General features: G+C 37.5%; 1 pseudogene; it reads right to left on the minus strand.

Moving 5' to 3' along the window:
- Positions 1 to 5,101: 5,101 nt before the first annotated feature.
- On the minus strand, positions 5,102 to 6,977 carry LOC100985967 (protein phosphatase 1 regulatory subunit 14B-like; annotated as a pseudogene).
- Between the last annotated feature and the right edge of the window lie 11,251 nt (positions 6,978 to 18,228).

Below are 18,228 nucleotides of genomic sequence, written 5' to 3' on the forward strand. Positions count from 1 at the left end.
GTGTTTAAAATCCACACTTAATAATTTTGAAGTATACAATACATTGTTTTATTAACTGTAATCACCATGTTGTACAACATATCTCCTCAACTCATTCCTCCTGTCAAACTGAGATTTTATATCCTTTGACCAACATCTGTCTAATCCACCTCTCTGTCCCCAGCCCGTGGTAACCTCCATTCTCCTCTGCTTCTATGAGTTCATCTTTCAGATTTACATATAAATGAGATCATGCAGTCAGATACCCACTTATGCAGCCAGATAGGGTCCAGGGAAATAATCCGAACTCATTTTATGTTGCCCTCTATCCTCTGTTGTTCTAATTTTTCTTTATCCTATGTGCCATTCCTCAACTTATTTACATCAGGTATCCTAATGTACTTAGTATCTTGCCCAGTGCCTCTGCAACCCAGCTTCCAGCAAACATAATCTTGGGAAAGTTTCAGAGAAATTCATCCAATCTAAATGAAGCCAGTACAATGTCTGGCCACATTAGGCTTTCGATAAACATTGAATGCATGCGTGAGATGTAAATGCTAATAATGCTTCTTCTGTCTATTGATTGTTGGGTAGCAAACTACCACAACACTGAGTAGAAAAAGAACCATTTTAATATGCTCACAGATTCTGAGGCTCAAGAATTCAGTAAGGTACGAAAGGACAGCTCTTCTCTTCTCCATATGTTTGGGGCTTCAGCTGAGATGACTCAAAATAGCTGGGTGACTCCAGTGGCAGAGCTGGGACAGCTGGGACTTGGCGGTGCCCCCTGAAGATGATGCTTGCCTCCCCTCACATGTCTGGTATGTGACTTGGGATGACTGAGGGTCAGGTTCACCTGGGATGGCCAACAAGAGTGCCTACATACGGCTTCTCCAGTATGGTGGCCTCAGGGTGGCAGCATTTCTTACACAGCAAATCCAAGGTGCTCTAAGAGTGACTGTTCTCTGAGTCCAAAGTGGATGTTGCAGGGTCTCTTATTATCTAGTCTTGGGACTCACATAGCATCATATCCAACATACTTTATTGGTTAAAGCAGTCAAAGTGTTTATCATAACTTAAGAAGGGCCAGAGACCACTTCTCAATGAGAAGAGTATCAGCAAATTTCTGCCTGTGGTTAAAACAATCATGATGCTTAATCAGTTGCCTAAGATGGTTTGCCTCTTTACAGAAGACAGGAAGTGAAAAAAGCAAATAGAGAATAGTAGAATTTCAGGCATCTGCAAGCAGGTAGAAAAAGTAATTTTAGGGAAGGGACTGTTTTAGTGATGCATAAATGACTCAAGAAAATGTCAAGATGACTCTCTTTAGGATTTTAGTATGGTTTTACCTATTGAACTTTTCCGGAATAACGAAAGTATTGTAATACCAACTTCTCTGTTTCTTTATGCATTTTTAAATGTTTCTTCAGGAAGTAGAGGAGGAGACAGGAAAGAAACTAACTTTGATTGAATTCCTCCTGTGTTCCAAGAACCCAAGGAGTGCTTTTGCAGTTTATGTGTGTGTTAATCAATGCTGCCAATAACTCCAGCACAGAATCTGAACAAGAATATATGGAGTAAGCTTACACATACCGTCAAATATCTTTAGGAAAATAATGAAGTTAAAATGTCTTTGGATTTAATGAAAAAAAAAACAAGTTATAATCTAAAATGTGTATACACATGTACATTATTTGGGGCCAGGAGCAGTGGCTCATGCCTGTAATCCCAGCACTTTGGGAGGCTGCGTCTACACAGGGTCAGGATCATAAATATCACTCACTTTTGCTCATCTTGTCCCACAGGAAGGTCTTCAGGGGCAATAACACTCATGGAACTGTCATCTTCTGTGATAACAATGCCTTCTTTTGGAACACCTTCTGAAGGATTTTCCTGAGGCTGTTTTGCAGTTAATCTTTCTTATTTCTTTTAAATAAGCAGGAGTACAATCTAAAATAATGACAAAAAGGATAGTATAGTGAATACATAAACCAGTAACATAGTCATTTATTATGATTATCAAGGATTATGTATTATACTTAATTGTATCTTCTGGACTTTTTAAAGGCTAGTAGTACAATAGTTTGTTTACATGGGCATCACCACAAACATGTGAGTAATGTGTTGTGTGACTGTGTCACTAGGTGATGTCACTAGTCACTAGGCGACGGGAATTTTTCAGCTCCATTATACCCTTACAGGACCATCGTCATATATGCAGTCTGTTGTTGACTGAAATGTCATTATGTGGCACATGACTATAAACCAGTGGTCACACTGTAGGATTTTTCTTCAAATTGACTAGGCTATCCCCTAGTCAGGAGACTACAAGCCTGTGAACTCTCTCAGGGAAGAAGGAAAACCCTTGAGTCTCCACTTGGATGCTTCAAGTAAGGTTTCTTCCTAGCAGACCTAGAATTTTTCCATTTATGTATCTTCATAGACTGGTCAAGCAGCATCTTCATAGACTGGTCAACTATTTCACTTCTACAGACCCAGAGATTAACTTGCCACCACCACATATTTCTCAGGTCAAACAGTCTTATTACATTCTAACACTAGAGTTGATTATGGTTATTTTTCACACTTCGTCTCTGACAAAGCACCATCCTTGGCCTCTTTTGCATAGGAATCTTGTCATTACCGCTGATATCAGGGAAGCCAGCTCCATTGTAGCATCCTTCAGCATCATCTTTAGTACACAGAGAATGGCTACTGCAGAGTTCTTCCAGGTGCTGTTGCCTTCACCTATTGTGTTAAAGGAATGCTTGGTTAAGGAAATAGCCTTCAGGAACTCTCAGATAGGTATGGTTAAGTGCTAGCAGTGGTATAGGAAAATACTGAGTCAACATTGTGCATTTCTAAGGAGAGCTAGTGAGCAGTTATACAAGAAAGTTATACTTGTTATCAGTTTTCAACCTCCTTCCACTCCAGAGTTTATAAAGATTAACAAGAATTTAGCAACTATTTATTGAACACTTACTGTGTACCAAGCACTGTGCCATGTGCTGGAGATTACAAATAGAATAAAATGTGGCTCCTACATCGTGAGTCTCATGAGGGGCTTATTTGCTATATTGTGGATTCTGCAGATCATAGAATCTGTAAAATCGGTTGGCCCCAACATAGTTAACAATTTAAGGACATCACTTCTTTCTTTTCTCATAATGTGTGAAACTTACAAGGTGAGAGATTTTTTTTCTCCCTCATCGCTATGTTTTATTTCTCCTTTTCTTTGGTGTCATGCTGGCTTTTATCAAATTATTAAGAACCACTGTTTGAACTTGCAATTATGACACTGTTAAATGCCATTAGCTCATCTTGTTTTTAACTACCTAAACCAATAAATCTGACATAGTCTGTGGATCTAGGAACTTGTAAAATCTCTTTATTTCTATGGATTTGAAATTCAAAAAACATTTAAAAAACCACCTTTCTAAATGTCTTTGCATTTGCCTTCTAGTTCCCTAGCAACTGTGAGGTAGACAGATGGCAGAATGGCCTCAGTTTGGGGCCATGTTCATATGATCATTATCAATTATTTTTTAAAAATAAAAAATATTTCTTGAGAGCTATACCTAGTGATAGAAACTAAAGGATGCTTTTTTCTTCTTTGTATATAACCTTAATGCTTTTCTGTAGGTGTTCTGATTACTTCCCAAATAGCCACTAATATGTCTATATTTTTGTTCTAAATTCTTTGTCTGATATACTGATTTTAGTTAAGAGAAAATAAAAGTAATAAGGATAGATAATTTTCTTTCATCAATAATATCTATACCTTTTTCTGAGAATCGCTATAGCTAGAATTGAAAGCAAATATCACAGGCTCTCTTTAGCACTTCGAATGGCAACTGATAACATGACTTAATTTGTATCTTATTCTCTATCTTTGTCTCTCTTTTTCCTCTTCATCTCAGAGACCATCTGGCAGGAAATATTGTTAAATTGCCACATCCTCATGTTATTTATAGTAAAGCTCTAACCTGTAGTCATCTGGCTTGGTATTTGATAAGTAAATTCCAATTTTGAGACTTCCAGGAAAAAAATAACCAATTTCTCTAATAAAAATTTTACCTCTTACATATCAAATGCTCTTGCTTTCATATCATTGCCTTTTATGGACTTAAGTCTATCCTGAAACCCAGCCATGAAATGTCAGCAATGGTTTTAAATTCTGGACAATGTCTGACTTTCCCTTTCCTGATGCAGTGACCCTTGGGCTCCTGGACTAATTTTACTGGTGGAAGAATTTTTGGGGAAGGGATGTTAAAAAAATGAGGAAGGAAAATAATTAGGTAATATTTCAAAATAATATACTACTACATAAACCCATGCCTTATAATGTTGGGATAGAAAGTAGAATATAATATTACTCTATATAAAGGAATCTTGGGGCCTCTGTATTAGTTATCTAATGCTGTGTGACAAGTCAGCCCAAAACTTAGAGGCTAAAAGAACTGAACATTTATTATCTTTTATGGTTCCTGTGAGTCGAATTTGGGAGTAGCTTGGCTGGGCAGTTCTGGCTCTGTGATGTCTCATGAGATTGTGGTCATCTGTCAGCTGAGACCGAAGTTATCTAAAGTTTTAACTAGACTGGAGGATCCATATCAAAGGTTGCTTTCTCACATGACCTACAGGCTGGTGCTGGCTGTTGGTAGGAGGTCTCAGTTTCTCTCCATGTGAGTGTTTCCATTGGGCTACTTGAGTGTCTTTAAGATATGATGACTGTGTTTTCTTGGAGCAATCCAATAGGTCAAAATCAAAGCTGCAATACCTTTTATGACTTAACTTTGGAAGTCATACATAGTTACTTTTACAGTATTCTGGAGATTGAGTCAATATGGGAAGGGAATACACAATGAAGTGAATACCAATGGAGTCTGCATTTTCACCTTCAATGGTCACATCTCTTCCAAATAGAAAATACATTTCATCCTCTCCCAAGAATCCTCAGTTTCTTCTTATTACAATATCAGCTTGAGGACTAGGTTCTCGTCATCTAAATCAGGTCCAAGTGCACATGAAGCTCCTTATGTGTGTTTCTTCAAGTACAGCTCTTCAAACACAATTCCTATCCCTCTGAAGACCTGTGAAGTAAAGAAATTATTTGCATCTCAAATCCACTCAAAATACAATAATGGAAGAGGAATAAGAAAAGTACTAGGAACTTTTCCATTCAAAAAAGGGGAAAGTGGGAGGCACATAGGAAACATTGGTCCATAATAATTCTGAAATCCAGCAGGATATATGCTAGCACTTCCTTGATAAGCTCTCATTCCTATGAGCTCTGGGAATGAGTCCCACTGTGCTCTTGGCTTTACTCCCTAGGTTCTTTTATTCTTTGAGTCATCCTTCCTTCCTATTGCCGATAAAAGGTAGCCTGCGTTTTTTTGTTTTTTGTTTGTTTGTTTGTTGTTGTTGTTGTTTGTTTTTCGAGATGGAGTCTTGCTCTGTCACCCAGGCTGGAGTGTAATGGTGCAATCTCGGCTCACTGCAACCTCCACCTCCCGTGTTCTAGTGATTCGTCTGCCCCAGTCTCCCAAGTAGCTGGGACTACAGGTGTGTGCCACCACACCCGGCTAATTTTTGTATTTTTAGTAGAGATGGGATTTCACCATGTTGGCCAGGCTGGTCTTGAACTCCTGACCTCAAATGATCCACCCACGTCAGCATCCCAATGTGCTGGGATTACAGGTGTGAGCCACTGTGCCCGGCCTAGCCTGTGTTTTAAGCGAGTAGTTTTCTCAGCCTGTTTTCTGCTTGTAGCTATTTTGGGGTCTAAAAGGTCCTTTTCATTTTATCTTTCTTTCTGTTAATGTGGTGTGCCATATTTACTGATTTGCATGTATTAAACCATCCTTGCATCCATGGGATGAATCTGACTTTGTCATTGTAAATGATCTTTTAAATGTGCTCCTGGATTCAGTTTACTAGTATCTTGTTGAGAATTTTTACATCTATGTTCACCAGGAATATTGGCCTATAGTTTTCTTTTTGTTGTTGTTGAGTCCTTATCCAGTTTTGAAATCAACATAAATCTGGCCTGATAAAATGAGTTTGGAAGTTTTCCTTCCTCTTCAATTTTCTGGAATAGTTTGAGAAGCACTGGTAGTAGTTCTTCTTTAGAACTAATTAAGCAGTGAAGTTATCAGATCCTTGGTTTTTCTTTGATTCGAGACTTTTTATTATTTTTATTTTTATTTTTTAGCTGCACCAAAGGCATATCCTAGCTTTATTAAAGGTCCTGCACCACAGAGTCAACATAAAAACACAAAAAGTCTCATTGGTTTAATAACAATGAAGAACCCCAAAAATGGAAAACGAAGGGGGCAGGGGAAGAGACCTGCTCATGGCACTGAGCCTGGCCACAGGGTCCGCTGGTATTGCTGTTGCTATGAGGTCGGGGGGACAGTGATTGTCCTGAGCCACCATTCACCTGGGTCAAGGACCCTCATTTCTTCTGGGGTGTGCTCAGCTTCTGCATGCCCTGGATCTTGTCCAGCAGGTCAGAGATGAAGGCCTCGGTGGGTTTGTAACAGTCAACCAGCAGCTCCTCGACCCTGGCAGCCTGGGCATCCTCACTCTCCATGTCCAGGAGTTCATCCACGTCAACTCCAGTTCTGGGATCTCCTTTTCCTGGCAGTCGGGGAGTTGTGTCAGCTGCTCCATGATCCACTCCTCCAGGTTGAGGCACTTTGTAGCTCCTTGTGGTAATACTTGATGGTGACCTTCCCTTGGCGCCTCACTGGGCCCTTATCGTCTGTGCCGCCCAGACCTCTTCCTGCGGCCCTGGGGGGTGGGCTCTGAAAGTAAACACGTGGTCCTGAGCCACCACTGCCCCGCCCTGGGGCCAGGGCCGCCGTCTGCCATGGCGGCTGCCAGGGCCATGTACGTGCATCAGTCCCCTCACTGTGTCTGGACGCCAGCTGCCTGGCTCCTGGTGGCTGGCCCGGGTTAGCCTGCTGGCTCCGCTCTGCGCAGCTCCACGGAGATTACAGTGGGGGTGCTGGGGGACAGCTGCAGCATGAGGAGTCCCCAGGTCTGCCCTTGCTGCACCCCTGACTTTTTATTACAGAATCAATTTTCTCACTCTTTGGTCTGTTCAGATTTTCTATTTTTTTGATAATTTAATCTGAGTAGGTTGTAATCCAGGAACTTATCCATTTCTTCTATGTTATCAAATTTGTTGGAGTATAGTTGTTCACAATAATTTCTTATGTGTCTTTGTATTTCTGTGGTATCAATTGTAATGTCTAATTTTTAATCTTTTATTTTTTGGGGGTATTTTTTTCTCAGTCTAGTTAAAGTTTCTCAATTTTGTTTTTTTAAACAAACATTTCTTTTTGTTGATCTTTTTAAAAATTAAACTTTTAAGTTCAGGAGTACACATGCAGGTTTGTTACATAGATAAACGTGTCATGGGGATTTGTTGTACAGATTATTTTTCACCTAGGTATTAAGCCTAGTACTCAATAGCTATTTTTCCAGATCCTCTGCCTCCTCCCACCCTCCACCCTTCCATATGACCTGATGTGTGTTGTTCCCTTTGATGTGTCCATGTGTTCTCATCATTTAGCTCCCACTTATAAGTGAGAACATGCAGTATTTGGTTTTCTGTTTCTGTGTTACTTTACTAAGGATAATGGCCTCCAGCTCCATCTAGTTCCTGTAAAGGACATGATCTCATTTTTTTTATGGCTGCATAGTATTCCATGTTGTAAATGTACCAAATTTTTAAAAAATTGAGATGGAATCTTACTTTATCACCCAGGCTGGAGTGCAGTGACGCAATCTTGACTCACTGCAACCTCTGTCTCCTGGGTTCAAGCAATTCTCCTGCCTCAGCCTCCTCAGTAGCTGGGATTACAGGCATGTGCCACCACGCTTGGATAATTTTTGCATTTTTAGTAGAGACGGGATTTTGCCATGTTGGCCAGGCTGGTCTTGAACTCCTGACCTTAGGTGATCTGCCTGCCTCAGCCTCCCAAAATGCTGGGATTATAGGCATGAGCCACCGCACCTGGCCTGCACCACATTTTCTTTATCCAGTCTACCATTGATGGGTATTATGTTGATGGCATATCTTTGCTATTGTGAATAGTGCTGCAATGAACGTATGTGTGCATGTGTCTTTATGATAGAATGATTTCTATTCCTTTGGGTATATTCTTAGTAAAGGTATTGTTGAAAGTGGGCTGTTGAAGTCCCCCACTATAATTGCATCTCAGTTTCTCTCTCCTTTTAGGTCTAATAATATTTGCTTTATATATATGGGTGCTCCAGTTTGGGTGCATATATATTTACATTTGTTATATCATCTTGTTGAACTGATCTCCTTATCATTAAAGAATAACCTTTGCCTCTTTTTACTATATGTTACTGAAATTCTATTTTATCATATATAAATATGACTATTCCTTCTTGCTTTTAATTTGTGTTTGTATGGGATCTTCTTCCACCCCTTTATTTTTAGTCTGTTTGTCTTTACTGCTAAGGTGAGTCTCTTGCAGGCAGAATATAGTTGGGTCTAGTTTTTTTTATTCATGCAGCTACTCTATATTTTTTAATTGAAGAATTTAAACCATTTACATTAAAGATTATTGTTAGATAAGAACTTACTCCTGCCATTTTGTTAATTGTTTTATTGTTGTTTAATAGATTCTTTACTCCCACTTTTTATTTTGTTGTATACCTTTGTGGTTTGGTGTGAAGCTTTTTCCTTCCTCTTTCTTGTTTATTTGCTATAATTGCTTTCTTTGTGGTTATCACTGGGCTAACATAAAGAGTCTTGCCAAAATAGACTATTTTAAGCTGATAGCAACTTAACCTTGGTCACATAAAAATTCTCTGGACATTTTCCTCCTTTCAATTTAAATTTTAATTGCCCAATTTTTCTTCTCTATTATATATTCCCTAGCCACTAATTGTAATTGTTGTTGTCGTTGACCACTTTTACTTCAAACCTTTATATCAGAGAATTGAGAGATTTATATAGCACCATTATATCACTGTGATATTCTGAGTTTGATTTATGAATTGATTGCTACTGGTGAGCTTTATACCTTCACGTGTTTTCATGGTAGTAATTATTGTCCTTCCATTTTCAGTTGTAGCACTCCCTTAAGCATTTCTTGTAGGGTTAGTCTAATGGTGATGAATTCTCTCAGGCTTTATTTTTCTGTAAAGGTCTTTATTTCTCTTTTATTTCTGAATAGTTGTGTTGGATATAGTATTCTTGACTGAAAGAATTTATTTGTTAAACTCTCTTTTACTACATCATTCACTCTCTTGGCCTGCAAGTTTTCTGCTAAGAAATCTGCTAATACTCTCACGGAGATCCCCTTCTATATCACTTGATGCTTTTCCCTTGCAGCTTTTAGAATTATCTCTTTGTCTTTGACTTTCGACAGTTTGATTATAATATGCCTCAGAGAGGATTTTTTGGAAGTTGAATCTAATTGAGGAGCTTTGAGTTTCTAGAATCTGGATGTTTGTATATCTTCCAATATGTGGGAAGTTTTCAGCTATTATTTCATTAAATAGGTTTTCTGTGACTTTCTTTATTTCTTCTCCCTCTAAAACTACTATAATGAGAAAGTTTGTGTGATTAAGGGTATCCCATAAGCCCCATAGGCTTTTTAAATTCTCTTCTATTCTTATTTTATGTTGTCCCTTCTGAGTTATTTCAAATGATCTGTTTAAGTTCAGAAATTCTTTACTCTGTTTAGTCTGTTGCTAAAGCTCTCAATTGTAGTTTTTATTTCGTTAACTGATTTTTTTCAGCTCTGATGTTTCTGTTTGGTTCTTTTTTCATGTAATATCTATCTCTTTGTTAAAATTCTCATTCAGATAATGAATTGCTTTTCTGATTGCATTGAAATATTTGTATTCTCTTGTATCTCACTGAGTTTTATTAAGATCATTAATTTGAAATTTTTCAGGCATTTTGTTAATATCCTTTTTTTTGGAGTCTGCTACTAAGGATTTACTGTGTTTATTTGTTTTGGGGGGCTGTCATGCATGCTTCCTTGGTTCTTCATATTTCTTATGTCCCCACATTGATCTGTGTATCTAGTAGAATAGTTTCTTTTTCCAATTTGTGAATTAATTGTCCTAGGGATAGACTTCTTCCTGTAGACACTTTCTAGAGTTTTAGTGAGGTATGGTGCATTGACTTTGGTTTTGGGTGAGTCAGTAACATGGACTCCATGAAGTTTCTTCAGCTGTAATCACTGTCAGTAATTTCTGTGATTGCCTTACTGGTCTAGGCTGCATGAGTTTATGATGGTGTTGGTGTAGTTTTGCTGTAGGTGGGAGTGCTGAGCTGGTTGTTGGGTTGGGTATGTGTAGGCACAATGGGCCAAGAGGCTCTGTCAGGCTTTCCAGGGAGGTGGAGTTCATTACTGGGATAGCTGTGAGACTGAGCTGAGCCATGTGTAGACACGGCAAGGCTGGGAGGTCCTACAGTAGTCTGTCTAGGGGTGGGCCACTCTCAGGCAAGCTATTGTGCCAGGCATGGGTTTGTGTGAGTACAGCGAGGTGGGAAGTCCTGTGGCTATCTGCCTGTAGAGGCAGCATTGCTGCGGGACCAGCTATTGGGTTAAGTGAAGGTTCATGCTGGTGTAGTGGAACCTGGAAGTTTTGCAGCAGTATGTGTGCAAGGATGGCTCTTCCACCATACCAGCTGTCAGGCCAAGAATGGATTCAGTATGAGTGTAGTGGAGCGGAGGGCTTGCAACAGCCTGTCAGGGAAGCAGAGCCACTGCAGAACTGGCAGTCAGGTTAGGTGTGGGTGCACATGAACTTGCCGTCCAGCCAGGTGTACAACATGAGTTCATGTGGGCAGGGCATTGAGCTAGCTGCATGGTAGTATTCTCACTGCGCAGGTATACCTGTTCCCTTAGGGGTGATGTGCTGTATGGACTTGAGCACCAGAGTCTTGGTTGTTCATATGGTCTGGAATCCAGGTAGCCATGGTTGTGGTACTACAGGCACCCATGTGAATGTGACAGAATGATCATGGAGCCTCAGGGATGGTGAGAGTCCATTGCTACAACCTCCCAGGACAGGACACACTCTAGCCACTCTAGCAGTTAGCCATCCTTAACAGCCTAGGGGCTCAGTGTAGGCTCCTACTCTGCAGCAGTGTACTTGTGTGAAATTTTGGATACTCTTCAAATTGGATTTAGGGCCTATGAGGACTGGGGGATTCTCCTGTAGCAAGGATTGCTGGCATTTGTGGCAGCAATAGGGACTGCTGGGGATATCCAACTTACATTTTCCCTGTAAGAAGTTACCCTGACTGCAAACCAGTCCTGGTGAAGGAGACAGTGTGGCAGAGGCAGAATATCTCACTTCCTTCCTGATGGTTCGGTCCTGGGCTTCTGTGCTCCACAGGGATTTTGCTATTTCCCTGGTGCTTTTCAGCATACTTCCTAAGTCTCACTAGTCAAAACATTTTTATTTATTTTGTTGTTTTGGTCTGTTTTTCTCGGTGGGAGGTGTCAGGTAACTCTAACATCACTCCTCCCATTTCAGTTTTGATTTACATAGAGTTGTTACAATGTCCTAACTGCTATTTACCCTCTTCCTATTCTCTTCAGTGTTAAAGGTTTATCCTTTAGTATCATTTTATTGGGGTCTCTAGGGGGAGAAAAGAATTATGTTCAGCTCAGTTGCCATCTCAAACCAGAGCTTTTTTTCACTTTTTCCAATTTTAAATTAAAAGGAATTATCTGCTCTTGGGTTTCCATATAGATTATGAAACATTTACTTATTAAACATGCTAATTATTTTGGGGGGAAAATAGTGAATTATAGTTCCATATCATATGCCTCTGCCATAGAATTAGGTGATCTCCATCGCTAAGTCTAAAACTTGTATGTCTTTAAATATTGGTAATTGGCAAATATATAAATATATCACTAAACTCTTCTTTATCTATTTCCTCTTGTGACTGTAATTTAATTTATTAAAATATTACAACACAAAAATCTCCACAAAAACATGCAAAATGACAAATGTGTAATATCTTAATGCTATGTGGATCCAGATGTATCTAAGACACAAAGAGCTAATGAGAGGTGATAAACATTTATCTCCAGTTAAAGGGCTAATATTGGACAAAACTTAGAAGGTTCAATTCAAATAAGTGTTCAAGTGCTTGGCTGCTGATCCCAAACTTTATCTGAACCCTCTGAACCTCTCAAGTCTTGAAAACTGGGCTGGACATCTTATGAGAACAACTTCATCTGGGGTATTTGGGTATGTTTGCTTCCAGCTGGAACCCAAAACTGCAGAGAGAGGCACAAATGAAGAAAAATTGAGGGAAACTCTGAAGTTTCTCAAACCTCAGAAAGAGACTTTGATTAAATTTGGAGGAAAGGTTAGCGATTAAGAGCAGTTTCTATTTTAGCTGGCTGCATTCATCTACCTTTAAAAATTATATTTTAATCTTCCAAATGAGAGGTCATTAATATTAGTTTGTTTTTGGTTGGGCAATATAGTGAAACATTCTTTAAAACAGTGAATTTCTGCTTGTTTTACATGTCTCAAGTAAGAATTTGACAGCAGATAATTGCTCCAGAACGGCAGAGTGCATATTACTGATCATTAACACGTGCCTAGGTGTGGTTTTAGGCACCAAACCAAATGGAGCCTTATGTCAAGTTAAAGGAACACCATTAAGATATAGTCCATTGTAAGCATGGAGAGTAAACAGGAGTAAACTAATTTCTATTGTATTTTCTTTATCAATTCTGTGAGGAGAACATATATTCAAAATATATTTTATTTATTTTCTCTTTCTTTTTTTCAGTTTTATTTCACTTTAAATATGCCAATTATACTTGAGGAATCATGGCCATAAAAATATGTATATATAGAAAACTGATATTTGTTAATTGCCTGCTGTGTACTAACTATGTGTGTATAATCTCACAGCAACTCTAAGAGGTAAATATTATTCTACAAATTTCACAAGGACTGAGGTTCAGAGGTTATTTATTTGCTTAAGCTTGCACAGTTAGTGTGATGGCTAATTTTATGTGTCAACTTAGCTGGGCCATGGAGCACAGATATTTGGTCAAGCATTATTCTGAATATTTCTGTGAAATTCACTTTTAAATCAATAGATATTGAGTAAAAGAGATTGCTCTCTGTATTGTGAGTGGGTCTCCACCAATCAGTTGGAAGTCCTGAAGAGAGCAAAAACTTAACCATCCCTAAGCAAGAGGGAATTCTCCCAGCAGACTGCATTTGGACTTTCTCTGCAACACTGGATCTTCTTGGTTCTACAGCAGAATTGCCTTTGGTCTTAAACTGCAACTCTTTCCTGTATCTCTAGCCTGCCTCCTTGGTGATTTTGGATTCATCAAGCCAAAATCATATATAGTCATATAATCCCATTCTTTTAAATAAATCTCTTTCTATATATATGTGCATGTATCCTATTGGCTCATGTTCCTCTGGAGAACATAGATGAATACAGCTAGTAAATGGGAAAGTCAAGGTTCAGATCTAGTTCTGTTGATTTCAGAGCACTACACCAAATTTCATTTTATATAAACACTTCTTTCATATTGGCTTACTGAGTTGTAATTCAATTTGTTACTGTATATTCACATTTATGTTCATATACACACATGCACACCTGTATACATGTTAATGTATAGTATTGAATGTGGCCTTGTTTACACATGAATAAGACACAATTTCAGGTTTTGCTATGAAACTCTAAAGAGAATGATAAATTTTAACCTCAACATGTAATCTTGTGAAGACAGACTCACTTCACCATATTTACTATTGTATAATTGTAATATTTACCTCCTATAGTATTATTTTTGCTGTATATATCCCTAAAATCTGCTGAAATTCTAATAACTGATGACATTTTTATAAATTATCCCGAAGTTTTGGTTTTACTGAAGATACTTTTCTAATTTTTACTGTTAAAATAATTGTAATTCTATTTAATTATTCAGTTTTCATTTACTCATGACTAACAACTGAAACATCTAAAACAAAATAACTATATAAAACTATAAAATGAAACAACAGTAGCATTGAAGAATTACATGTAAATTCTTCATGTAGACTTTTACCATATTAATTTATAGTTTTTTTAAGTTTATAGCTTTTACCTTTTTAATGTATAATGTTACCTGGTATATTTAATCTTCTATTTCTTTCTAATGCAGCTACTTGCTCATTTGGACAAAAAATGGACCAGGCTTCCAATGATTAATTAACACATGTACAATGATTCCTACTGAGAGTCAGGAAACTTGATCTTAGCATCAATAATATTCATCTCTGTATGCTAGTTGTGAAAAAAGAATTATGTTCTGAAGATATTATATTTATCATTCTTCTTCAAGCCATATAAGCAACATATAACTTTGTAAATATTAAGGTCAAAAGAAACATATGTCTATAATTTATTGGAGTTGTCTCTAAAGGTGATCTCTCATCCATGTTCCTATAAACCCTTGGGTAAGGCAGGAACAGAGTCTATGAAATTCAGGATTATGAGCCATCTTTTTTAAACAAAATCCTTTATTGATGAAACATAGCTCACAATCAAAATTTTACCCTTGAAAATGATTGTAAATTATTCAGTTACATTCCTTTATTTTGTAGATGGGGAAACTGTGGCCCAGGTAAGTTAAATGACCAACCCTGATGACTCAGCTGGACTAAAACAAGTTTGCCTGATGTCTAGTGCGTGTTATATCTTCCCTTGAACATGTGACTTTCCTTATGAAAATAGTCCTAAGAAATTCCAAAATATATTTCTATATTACTTGGGGCGCTCAGAATGTGAAGAGTGAACTTTTAATATATGACTAAATCACTTATTAGCATATTCCTATTCAGCATCAGAGCTTTCTATGGTAACCACTCGTGTGTGCTAATTTTAAGGCTTTAGTGTTCAACAGCTAAATGAAGCTACTGGCAGCTTTTTTGTTGTGTTTTTAAGCATTTTAAGGTATTAGGAACTAGGACATCCCAGAAATTCTGTCTTTCTTTCTTTGATGTAAACCTCCCTTATTTAGTTCTTCTTTTAGGTGTTAATCTCTTAATATGGGACTGCCCTTTGCATTGGGGTTCCTTTTTATAAAAGCTATCCATCTTTTTCTTTTTGTCTTCTAAGCGATAACACAAATGAGGTGCAAAACCTCCTCCTCTCATGTTTTGTTATTATTCTAAACTGCAAGTCAATATCGTCTGGAACATAATCAAATTTTATTTTCATTGCCATAATAATCAACTGTTTCCAGGGATTTCAACATTTTTTCCTGGCTTCACCCTATTGCTAAAAGGGAATTGTTCTTTTACAATGTCTTCCTGTCATGCTTAATCACAGTTTTTTTATAGTGTGAGATTCATAAAAGAACAGGAAGACAGTTAAACATTATAGAATTTCCTCATTTGTCCTCTTCCTCCTTAACCTGTAAAGATAAAAGAAAATCATGAGTATGTTTGATAAAATGTACTGACAATAAGAGTGACATGAAAAATCTCATTATTATTATTACTTTTTATTATGACAAAATTTTATTGCATATTTTGGTTTAGGCCCTGTTTCCACATGGGTCTGCCCATTGCTAGTGTGGAACTCTAGAAGGAATATGGTCTTTGGAAATGAATTTTAACTTTGCCACAAGCCAGCTGTGTGAGCTTGGGTAAGTCACTTACCTAGTCAAGGTCACAGTTTCTTAATTTATAAAACTGTAGGCAATAATGCTTTTATTTCATGGTCATTGTTAAGTATTAAATGATTTAATGTACATGTGATATAATGATATAATGAAAGGGTGTAGGTATGATGAGCCTGGCACATTGCAGGACTCTGTAAGTATTAATTTCATTTTCATTTTAATCTTTACTGCTGCCTTTAATTTTAGGATTTATGACTCTGGTCCAATATGGGCCACCCACCTGAAGGCATTCTAGTCAATCTCTCATAGTCTTTGTACACTGACAGGTGGAAGCTATTAGGGCCAAATTATATGCTTGAAAATGAATAAGTTTATGCTTATTGTCCCTAATTAATTTCTTCTTCCATTAAATTATTATAATGCTTAGAATTAATTAATTTACTCTGCTAAATTTACCATAGTGAAAGAATTCTGTGATTGCTACCACAGGAAATCTCTCTAGTGAGGTTAGAAGATGGTTAGGCAGTTTTGTTTGCTTAAGAAAAATGAGCAAGAAAATTTTGCATAATGCCTTTTGGAGCAGTCTTATTCTTCATAATTGCCGGAGATATTTCAAGGTGCTTTGCTATAAATCTGAAGACTTAAAAACATTGTTTTACAGTCTGGCCCACTAAGAATAATGACCTCTCCTGTTCCTTGTTTTTCTGGGTGATTAAGGGTTTCCTGACTGGCCCCAGGCCATCTGCCATGACTATGTTTTTTTCTTCAGATTTAGAACCATAATGTCAAAAATAATCTCTTACTCTGAGAGATTTTCCTAGCCCCAGAAGATAGAAAGTGTTTGCTGCGTGTGCTCCAACACCACATGAAAAATTGTGCAAATGATGGTTCTTGTTGATTTTATAAAGCAGTCCCATCATTTATGCTCCTTAAACTAAATTAGGTGTAAATTATTTCAAGGAGGCCAAAGTTCTTCCCTGTGTTCCTATGAGGATAATTTCACAAATACACAGCACGTCCCTTCAACCACAGATTTTGGGCAGAGAGAAGGAAACAAGAAGAAGGAGAAGAAGAGAGCTATCGCCTGGGGCCAGTGCACACTCTCCACAGGGGGTTTCCAGCATGTGGGTGATTTCTAACCAAGCTGACATAAATCAGACTGTGCAGAGCAGTGACATTCTGATCACTGCACTGGGAGACACCTGGATAGTGTTACACTTCCCTCATTAGGAGGTACTGGAGTTGAGCTGGGGAGGTGAACTTTTAGCTGTATCAAAATAACAATGTGGGAGCAAAGAAGATGCTGGGATGAGGGGGCATACCAGTAATAACCCAACCTTTACAGACAGGTTGTGTGAGGCGTTCTGAACTCGCATCTTTGGAAATAATTTATTTACAAACTGAACCCAGTAAAATCAAGAAGAATTTGTTCCATGAATGCCATTGTTTAAATCTTCTGGCTGAGACTTGAGCCTCTTTCTTTCTCAGCTGGGACATTCTGCTGCAGTGGCCTACACTCCCAAACCTTGTTAAAACTGAGTTCATAATATGTGATAGACATGTTTGTTAGTGTTCTGGAACATTTTATTCAATCCAAGTTGCTTATTAATTACAGCTATTAATTTTTAATAAAAATTAGATGTTAAAATTGGATGTTAAAACACAAAATTGGGTGTATAGGTAAAAAAATACAAACCTTTGTAAACCAAACACAAATTTTAAATATAGCAGAGAACATAGAGAAGAAAAGACTACGGTAAGTACAACATAATAAATTAATTATAAAATAATATGATAGAATTGATACCAAACATATTAGTCATATAAAAATATGACTGGGTTTAAATCACCTATTAAAGAAAAAAATATTTTCAAATTGGCTGATAAAGCAAAATACACCTCTATACTGTATAAAAAAGACATACCAAATACACACAGAAATTTTAAAAAGATAGAACTAAATATATGGGCAAAGAGATACCAGTCAAGTGGAAAAAATAAAAATCAGGGGGTTAAATCTTTATATCAGATAAAGTAGAATTAAACAAAACTACATACTGTATGCACTTACCTTTAGCCCAGCAATCCCACTTCTGGTCATTTATTCTGAAGGTACACTTCCAACCATACAAAATTACATATGCACAAGATTATTCATTATAGCATTGTTTTTAATTGCAAATAGTTATAAATGTCTAAACACAGGAAATTGGTTGAAAAACTTTACATATACACAGTAGAATACAATACAGTTGTCAAATAAGAATGAGGAGGAGCTTTATGAAGTGATAGGAAGTTATTTCTATAATGTGTTTTAAGAGAAAAAAGCAAAGTATTAATCTCCAGAGTAAGCTACCTATTATATAAGAAAGATGGAGGAATAAGGAAACAAATATGTATCTGCTGATTTTTTCAGAAAGAAACATAAGGATAAGTCAGAAAACGTTGAAACTGGCTACCTGTAAGAGAGGGAGTGGTGGAAGGGATGGGGAGGGAAGAACACTTCTCTGAGTATACCTTTGTGTACACCTTTGACATTTGGAAGCATGTCAGTATTCTACATATTCAAAATGGAAGT

The sequence above is a fragment of the Pan paniscus genome, chromosome 5 (assembly GCF_029289425.2).
Source record: "Pan paniscus chromosome 5, NHGRI_mPanPan1-v2.0_pri, whole genome shotgun sequence".
In the NCBI taxonomy this organism is placed as follows: domain Eukaryota; kingdom Metazoa; phylum Chordata; class Mammalia; order Primates; family Hominidae; genus Pan; species Pan paniscus.